This window comes from Clytia hemisphaerica, unplaced genomic scaffold, assembly GCF_902728285.1.
Source record: "Clytia hemisphaerica strain Z4C2 unplaced genomic scaffold, Clytia hemisphaerica genome assembly, whole genome shotgun sequence".
Lineage (NCBI taxonomy): Eukaryota > Metazoa > Cnidaria > Hydrozoa > Leptothecata > Clytiidae > Clytia > Clytia hemisphaerica.
The window spans coordinates 46,899-57,110 of NW_027103608.1; the positions used below are offsets into that span (position 1 = coordinate 46,899).

The 10,212-nt window shown below is 33.1% G+C and overlaps 1 long non-coding RNA gene across 1 annotated transcript; it reads right to left on the reverse strand.

The window, feature by feature from the left end:
- Window positions 1-6,309: 6,309 nt before the first annotated feature.
- Window positions 6,310-7,372, reverse strand: LOC136802177 (uncharacterized). Its single transcript, XR_010845971.1, has 3 exons — window positions 7,213-7,372; window positions 6,647-6,717; window positions 6,310-6,392 (listed from the first exon to the last, which is right to left on the reverse strand). It is a non-coding gene; the product is annotated as an uncharacterized lncRNA (long non-coding RNA).
- Window positions 7,373-10,212: the final 2,840 nt, after the last annotated feature.

Below are 10,212 nucleotides of genomic sequence, written 5' to 3' on the forward strand. Positions count from 1 at the left end.
TTCTTGGATAACTTGGAAACAAACCACCAAAACGATTCTTCTTTGATGCTGACAGTCAGTGTTTCTTTTTCAGGTTTATCCACAAATATTATTCAGTCACTTGCCTTGTCACCACAATTTAAGTATAATATACAGGCAAATTGCAGTTAGTTTGTTCTGAAAGTTGACAAATATTGTATCCATCCTGACTTCATAATTAACCATTTCTTGTCAAAAACCAAAGAAAAATTAAGAAGGCGACCAGCAACAGTCACAAAAATTGTTGTACGAAGAAGGTGGTACCTCCCTCCTAGTTAGTAGGCTATTGTTTGGCAACAACAGCAGTTTAATCATCATGTAGAAGGTGTAGATAACTCTCTTTGTTGTTGAACCAGCAGAAGAAAATTGAGGATCCAAATCAATGTCATTCCAATCCAATCCACAGCAAGCTGATGTGCTGGCAAGGCAAGACGCAAGAAGAGAAAGTTTTTTGTTGGTAGGCAATAGCAACCGGTCCAAATAAATAAACGCGCGGGAAAACGGGGAAAACAAACCAATCATAGCAGTTCTTTTGCTGCGACATGAGGATTTAGTTTCGAAAGCGATGCGATCTGAGGAAACACGAGAATTTGGTGTCATGTAGTCATACACGAACACTGAATTTTCAAAAATGTTTAGCGATATAGGGCAATTTAGTATATCGCGCGCACATTTTACCAAACGAGATACGCGCTGCGCGCGCAATAATTGATGATTGAATTTTACTCGGTGCTTCTTCTACACTACAACAATAATGACACTCATCTCCATCATCTGGTAAGTGAAACCTCTTTACTTTGTGAGGGAAATAGACCTTTTCGCCTTTCCATCCGCCATATTGAATTGTATGCAAAAATTATGGTTGCCGAATTGCCGTGGTGAAGTTTCCTTAGAAAGTATGCAAAACATATGCAAAAAGAAGGTATTAATATAAAACTTACATGCATAATTGGCATTATATTAAAGTGTAATCTTGTAGAAGAAAGATTAAATTTGCTTCTCTTGAAAACTAAAAATAATTATATTCGCTCATCTCTTAGAACTAGCACTTCAAAAATCAATAACATTAGACATAAATTCAAACTGAAAAATCATCAGCGAAGGTAAAAAATAATCCTTATTCGGCTGATGGTAAATCATTCTACTGGGAATAGAGCCGCCAAATGATCAAATCAAAACATTGATAATGTGTGACATCATAATTATTGCTTTTCAGTTTGCGTGTTTCGAAAGTATGATGTGTGTACTCCGTCTTCGTGGAATTTCTTAATGGCATGAAAACAGAATATGCTATGTCTTTAAGAACAAATTTCGGCTTCTGTTGTTCTGTGAATGTTTCTTTTTGGATTGAGAAATTCCATCTTTTATTGTTCTAATGATTATAAGATGCTTTGTTGTCTTTTTAATCTTTGTGTAAACTTGCATGTTTTGCATACTTTCCAACTAAATCCAACCACAGCTTTTTCGTTCGTCTATTTTTGCATACAATTCAAGATGGCGGATGGAAAGGTGAAAAGGTCTATTCTATAGCGTCCAATTTCCAAATTTTGTAGCGCTGACATACAACCTGAACGTACATCACGCTCACGGGACACCACCAACAAAGAACGTTAACTTCTGAAAAAGTTAGCTAACCCCAGTGAATATGGATCTCACATAGACAAAAACTTTTATCGCAAACTTTGAAATTATCTTCTGCTTGTGATTAAAATGTGGAAAACTTTTGTCATGAATTATGGACTTTCCTTCTGCATGCGTTCAAAATGCGGAATACTTTTGCAATGAATTTGGAGATTTTCTTCAACGTGCGATTAAAGCGTGGAAAACTTTTGTCGTGAACTATGAACTTTTCCTTCGCATGCGTTTAAAATGTGGAATACTTTTGTCGTGAACTATTAACCTTTCCTTTACATGCATATAAAATGTGGTTTAATACTTTTGTCATGAATTTTCCTTTTTTGCATTCTTTTGGAAAAATGAAATTGTTTCCCTGGCTTGAAAGTTTTTTTTCTTTTTGGCATTATAGGTGAGACCAAATTAATTTGTTGTATTACAGGCCTGACTGACCCTATTTTTTCAAAATGGAAAAAATAATAATATTGAATTTGCAACTGAACAAGTTGAAAATCAATGTATTTGTAAATTCATCCCAAAACTTAGATGAATTCAAAATATCACAATGGAAATGACACAAATATTATTCATCAATAAAGAGGAAAAAGTCTGGTGCTTCAAAATGTTACAAATCTTTTAGATCTTGACCTTCTGACCCTAGATTTTCAGAGATTTAATTTTATTAAATGCTGACTTTCTGACCAGGACTGACCCATATTCTTTGAAAGGCCTTCCTGTAGAACCAGGTAGAACAATAAATAAAATTAAAAAAAAAATTATATTTTGGAAATAGAACTTTTGCTATTTACGATTTCATATTGAATAATTAAAAACTCTAACATTAAAACAAAAGGTAAATCACTAATGTATAATTAGTTAAAGTGGATTCTAAATATTATGATGTCATTGTTTGATACTGAAGTCTGCTCTCAGAGTTTTTTATTTATTCAGACATGACATTGCAAATAGCAAAAGGTCTGTACTATGCTTTTCTTCCTTTTTGTTCAGTATTTTTACACATGATAGTATGCAAAAAGAATTCATCTCTCAGAATTTTTGACATTTTCCTTGGTTATTGTAAAACTTTCTCCATTTTGTAAAGTAAAGGTGGAAGGTGAAGCATGACGCTACAGATCAAATCTGTGTTTTGACTTGACTCACCAACCTTTATGATTATAAGGGTACAGTCTGTTTATTGTAACAACTCTTTTTAAATTCAAGATCCCCTGAGAGTGTTTAGTGTTGTCATCTTTTTTAATATACAACGTTTGTTTGTCATAAAATTTTTGGTTTGCAACTTGCAATAATCGAGGAGGCTCTGGATCGCTTCGCAACTTATAAACATGACATTTACGGCTTGTTTTTGTCACTCTCGCCTCTCGCGCATGTCTTTGCTATGCAAAGAGAGTGGAGGGACAGAAGAGTTCTGAAACGCACGCAACCCCTTTTATATTGATAAAATACCATCATTTCTACGTTATTATCCATTAAAATTATATTCATACTCAAGGTGATGGAGGGGATATAATGAGATATGATTTAACAATAGCCGTACTATCATCTTCTTGGGAAAGCTCGGTTTTCAGGTGATGGGAATTGTAATACGTATATTACTTACATATAACATACTAGGTCAGCGTGTTTCAAACACACTGTTGGCGACCGCTGATTCCAAGATTTGTGGGAGTTTGATAAGAATTGTAATCGAGTTTTTAAACTTTTCCGATAAGTTGGACCATTCTGTAAACTTTGCGTGAGAAATATTTTTAAACAATTCTTTTTCATAGCCTGGGTCTGGTTGACCATTTTCATGTGAAAATATAGAGTCCAATCCTTCTAACAAGCTTTTATATCTATCTACAATCGGTGCCATAACATATTGGCACTTTTGGCTAATTTGCCATTTTTCGAAAATTGAACGGCTAGTTCGAAACGCAGGTCACAGGTCACAAGTCGCAGGTCACAGGTCACAGGTCAGTGATGACAGGTTGACTCTAATCAATGTCATTGCAGAGGAAAATGTTTGGAAAACACAAAGAATTATCTAAAACATAATTCTCAAGCAATTTCATCCGTATAAAACCATTTCAAACATGAAAGTTTAACCATGTGCTTTTATCGATCATTCGCAGTTTGCGCCGTGTATAACGCAGACCAGAAAATTTAAAACCATATTATACGTATAATGTTATATGATGGTTACATATAATAAAACTCATCGCTCTAAAACTACCTTCTCAGAGAACTCACGAGCTTCTGATTGGTGTAATTTTATATCATGCCATATTGTTATCATCACATTCGGTATGCTAAATACTTTTGGTGTTTTTCTCTTGTAAGACATGATATTTTGTGATTCTGTCAACATTTTTGTCAAAAATTGTCATGAAGTCATTAAAATAACAATGAATGATTAATTAGTTTCATCCTTCTAAAACCACTCTCTTAGGGACCTCACAAGCTTCTGATTGGTGCCGTTTTATATCCATTCACACTATCAACATCACATTATGTATTATAAATAATTTTCGTGTTTTTGTCTTGTTAGGCACCATATTTTATGATTTTGTCATTATTTTTGTAAGTAAGTGTCACTAGGTTGTTATTTTATTCAATTGTCATTTTATAATATCTAACACTGCATGAAAAGTCGTCTTCTCTAACGCAAGATATATGACGAAAAGTTAATTTTTCTCTCAATTTTCTTGTTTTGAAATCATTAAATTTTCTTCAGTGCGAAAACAAGTAACAGTGAATCTTCACTGATTTTTGAAAAGTTCAAATTTTCTAAATAACGAAAAAATTAACTATTTGATATACGAAACGTTAATTTTTTAGCCACGAAAAATACCACTTTTCTCCGAAGTGAAAATATAAGATTTTCTCCACGCAGTGAAGATTCACTTTTACTTGTCCATGAAGATGTTAAATTCAAAATTGCGAAAAGACGAACTTTTTGTAAAAAAAAAATACAAAATTTCTTTAATGCAAGGAAAGATTAACAATTAATTTCACCCATTTTGAAAAGATGCACTTATACTTATTTTCTTGTCCATGAAGATGTTAAATTTAAAATTGAGAAAAGAGGAACTTTTTGTTAAAAAAAATACAAAATTTCTTTCATGCAAGGAAAGATTAAGATTTTATTGTTTACGCATTTTCGAAAAGATGCACTTAACTAAAAGAGAAATTAACCATTTTTAGTTGTTGCGAATACTTTATATTCTAGGTAAGGAAAATACTTAATGTCTTATTTCATAATATTGACATTAAAATGTCTAACATGAAACATTGAACTCTTAAAGTTGTAAATAAGAAGTTTTCTTCAACCCACTCACTGGCATTATAAAGAAATTCGACCGGAGATTAAATTCAATAAGATATTTGAATGAAAATATTCTTTGATGGTTTCTTCTTTAAATTAAAGTCGATATTAGGAAAATTTATATTTATATTTATGTACACTTAACTTTACTCTAAATAGCGTATTTTATCTACATATAAGAATTTTTAAATTACTATGTACACATAATTCTGCTCCAAAAATGGTATATCTTATTTACATAGATTAGACATAATGATTTCTAAAGTATAATATATAATTATTTAAAACAAAGAATCGATGGGAAGAATGGGGCTAAGAAGGGTATTGGGTAAAATAAAGGGTTTAAGGTAAGTAAAAGGTTAGGGAAGGGGCACTGCTGATGAAAATCGACTTTGAAATGCATTACTCGAATTTGAGGATTAAAAGCTCGATAAAAAAGGATGAACTAGTAAACTAAAAAATTAAATTATTTTCAGTAACCGTAAAACATCTTCTTGCTCAATCGAGTATCGGGCGTCTTTTTCTGAGGGCTCTCCAATTTTTCGGTCAAAAGATCGGTACTTTCCCCTCGTTGATGACGTATCTTTGGTTATGTTGTCCAGCTTTTCAAAAAAAAGAGTCTAATTTTCTTCCACGGTTGAGTTTGGGTCGTTTGACAAAGAATTTCCTATCAGCCTCTATTTCTTCGTCTTCTGACGAGACAATGTCTTTTGTAATGAGTTTTTTCCATGCATTTTTGACTTTGACGGGCATAGTTGTTTCAGGTATCTTGTCCAAGCTTGTAATACGTTTTTCGATTTTCTGGCGAGATAAAATGAGAGAAATTATAATAGACTTTAACAGGCTTAAAGAGATTATACTTTTATTTCTAAATAGAAAATAATCAGTAAATAAATTGGGAGGACTCTTAAGATTGCAAAAGACAGAACATCAGCAAGGAAGAAATTACGTGTTTAGTATAAATATAAGGCTTAGTATGAATAAGGTTTTTCCAAAAACTAATCAGCACGTACATGATCTTTGCGGGACTTTTTGGCCATCATCGAAGCATACTCATCGCCCAGTCTTTTTTTTGCTTTAGTTTCGCACTTTGACTTAAAGTTGATGTGAATAGCATCTGAAGAAGATAAAAATTTGCCATTTTTCACAGAGACACATTATTGAAAATTTCCATTGGAGAAAGCAGGCTTGTTATACTTTTTATGTATTTTTAGATATTCTACACGTTTTTATAAGAACATCCAACATTTTTGAAACCAATAAAATCAAATAAAAACATGTAGGCACAATATTGCTGACAGTTTAAACTTGAAAAACAAAGCACAAAAGCAAAGCATGTATACCTTCAATTTCTTGAGCAGTTGTTGTTGGTGTTAGTCCTCGAACAGATTCCACCAATTTTTCCGATAAGGAAGTGTTATCTGGTGAAAACGGACTAAAAGAAAGAAACAAATATTTAAAAGTCATTATGTTGTAAAAGTACACCAACCCAATTGCATATATACATATAAACCAAAGTATCTAGATAATGCATACTAGAAAATTAGATTTTTAAAGTTACCTTTCTGAGAAACGTACTATTTTATAGGGACGAAAAGTCATGAAGATGTCAACCTAAAAATGCGCAAATGATGAATGAACTGTTAAATTTTACTAATTTAAAATTAGCTTAAACAATGAGTAGCTTACGTTTCCTTTTTGCTAATTGTCCATTCCCCTTCTTCTTCTGCCAAAATGCTGTATTGCTGTCGAACCAGGCGCTATGAAAAAATCATTGTCATTAATTTAGATGCAGGTTTTCTTCGTTCATATGCCTTATCGTATTCGTTATTCATACACGAATAAATTTTTCAAGGTTTTAAGCTGACAAGATCAATTTTTACGTAATAAATCGTCAATTGCCAAACTGTTTGCAAATCTAAACAACCACATGAGGCCAGCGTCATCATGTCCATCTATAAAACTTGTTACCAGATTTAAGCTACAAAAAATTTCACCCCTGTCTCACGACTGCTCTAATGATGTTTATCAGTATCATTTTTCCACCCCAGCCGAGACAGAAAGAATGAAGAATCTCTACAGTTCAAGTCTTTAATATTGAATTATTCTCTCAAAATCTGTTGCTTTAGAAGTAAGTAATTTCTATTCACACCGTTATAATGTCAGTTTAAACTCGCAATATTTTTATTGCAATGGTTTTTTCATTGCCCATTTTAAATCTTTAATTCAATTGCTGGTGTTAAGATTAAGCATACCTTGGTCTTATTTGATGCGTTGTACTTTCTTTTCCTCTTAACAACTTGATTATCCAGCTTTTCCACCAGGGCTTTGTTCGATCGTTCTAGCTCATCGTTTTGTTTTTCTAGTTTGTTGCACCTTTCACTCAACTTGGCGAATAGACTTTTGATCTCACCCATCGATAAATCTAGATGCAAGTTACAATTTCCTTTAGATTAACATGAAAAAAGTAATACTTCAATAATCCTGAGTATCCGTATGCATCCATATTAATACACGGATCATTCCCGTATAAGGGGCCCCAGCGGTTTATGTGAATGGGCCTTATCATTTGCGTCAAAATTTAAAAAAATTTGTATGAATACGTGAATTGAAAAATCTTGCATGGACAGAAATTGCACGAATTTCAAAAGAAATTGCGTGAATGTGTAAATTAAAAGGTATGCTAGAGACCTCGTATAAGCTAACACCTGGAAAAATCTTGAAGATAATTTTCACAAACATAATAGGAGCACAAAAGTTTACCATCATTCTCAATCACTTTGAAGTCTTTGTCAGAGCCGCTTTTCTCGCTATCTTCGTCATCGGATTCAATCGCAATTCGTTTTCTTTTCTTTTTGTAATCGATGGGTGATACCTTTGGGCTCCCGTGTTTAGCCTGGTGCGGTGACTTTAACGCAGATGATGTCATAAAACTTTGATTCCTGATTTAGACAAAAAATAAACGTTTGCAATAGTCCTTAGAGCTTTCCCATTGGCATTTCGATAAGAATATTTACTCCCGCTGTGGGGAAAAAATCCACCGGGGCTGCGAAGCAAGGGTTTATTTCTAGAAGGATCATTATGATCTATTGCCTTTGAATTCGCTGATTCTATTTGAAATGAAAAACAAATATCTGTCAAAATAATTTGAAATAAAACCGATCTTACCTCGATTTTGTTGAATTATTTTCATCTAAATCCAATTGAATAAATTCAGCAAAGTCTTCCATGGTAAAAAATTACTTTAATACTGTATTACTGTTTATGTTGAAATTTGTTGTAAAGTCGAGAATGATCACGTTTTTGTAACAAGATAGTGTTCGAAGTCAAAAATTGCTCGCAATTAAAAAAAGAGAAATACTTAATTCTGATTGGTCAGATATTTCAATGAAGTGGTGTTAATTATCATTGAACGATGAACGAGTAATCTTTTCTTTTCCTCTTTTTTTATGAATTCCCTGCCTGTTTGGTTCTTTTGCATGGCATGAACTACAGTATTTGTAATCTAGGAAGATTTATCACACTGCAGACTCCCAATGCGAATATGTAATCAAAAAGTTTATTGTAATCATCATCCCTTTCTTGTTTTCTTCAAATTTAATAAAATTCTCCTGAGGCAGGAGTGTTTTGTTCTTAAAGTTTCCTAATATCTACAACACAAAAGTGCTGCCTTAGAGGGGCGTGTGTGCATTCACTGTTGCGTGTTCTTTTTATCTCCGGAATTCAGTCGTTTTTTTTACGAGTGGATGTTATAGGTGTATAGATTAGCAAATATTAGAATTTAATTCGTTCACATTTTAATCCAAACTGAACCAAATGGTGGTTTGTTGAAGGAATAAAAAAAAAGAAATCATATGCTGGTCAAAAATGAATAGGTAGGAACTTTTTTCATCATTTTTATTCATTTTAAGTTCTTTGTTTTAGTTTTCCTGAAAAGGGATGATTTTACTTTTGCTAAAAGGCGGTTATGCTTGGGATTTAGAAAATTAAGAAATTCTTTCATTAAATAACGAAATATTACCAAACCTAAATACCGCCCTACCAAATATTTTAACATGCAATTATGTAAATACATCCCTGTCTCAGTGACCCGGTGAGGAATTCTTAACTTGAAGCAGGTTAACTTGAAGCAGCCAAATGCTAAAAGGGAATGCAAAATAATTCTTTTAATGAGCGAGGGTTTTGAACTATATTGTTTACAGGTCCAGAATCTTTGAGGGTAACCGAAATTCTAGTATTTTTTTTCTATTCGGGAAAAGGTTTCTTGCAGCTTGATATTTTAGGGTACATTTCGGTAGGGGTCGAAAATTCAGCCGATTGTTTTGAGCGATAGGATCTAAACGGTTTTTGTGATGCAGGGGTGTATAAATTAGCTTTGCTGCTAAGCAAATCACTTGGCTAAAATGTATCTTGGGATGATGTACGTCCTTCTGGAAAAATCAAAATCAGGTGACGAAATTTTCCTCGATGAAATTATGGTGTTTAACATCCAAAATACAATTAGACTAAACTATTTCTATTTTCGGGTATTGCTGCACCTTTTTCTTACTTAACCCATGACTTTTTAATTTCAATGTTAAATTGTAAAATTCTTATTTTCAGAAAATGTAGTTACTGCTCTGGAACATTTTCATCCAGATACTTTACAAGACACGTTTCAAAATGCAAACGACCAAACCTTATAAGCATGACAGACGAATTTAATATACTTCAACGTGACGCTATGACTGATAATGAATTACAGCAGGAACCAGCGGAAGAACGTGGTCAAGTAAATACCATAGAAAACATAGAGGTCATCCCAACCCAGCCAACAGATCCAATTGCACTTCCAAACGACATAGTAAACGAGGATATCTTACAAGAAATGACCGTCGAAATGTTTCAGGGAAGTTATCCTAGAAATACCGGTGATTTGGAAACTCCATCAACATTCATTAAAGTAGTTGTTTATTTCTTGGCTCTCTGGCAGTTTGTTTTTGGAATAACTGACTCTGCGCTTTCATGCTTAATCAAATTTTTGAGCAAACTTATAAATGGAATCAATCAGCATAATACTTCTATTAGCGCGGAAGAAGATCTACCCTCCTCTATGTACCTGTTTCATAAGTACCTTGGTACAAGAAAAGGGAGCTTCAAGAAATATGCTGTTTGTACAAAATGCTTAAAACTATATGAATTACACGAGTGTATTATCAAGGTACGCGGCGAAAATATTTCTAAACGTTGCAATAATGTTTTATTTCCCAACCACA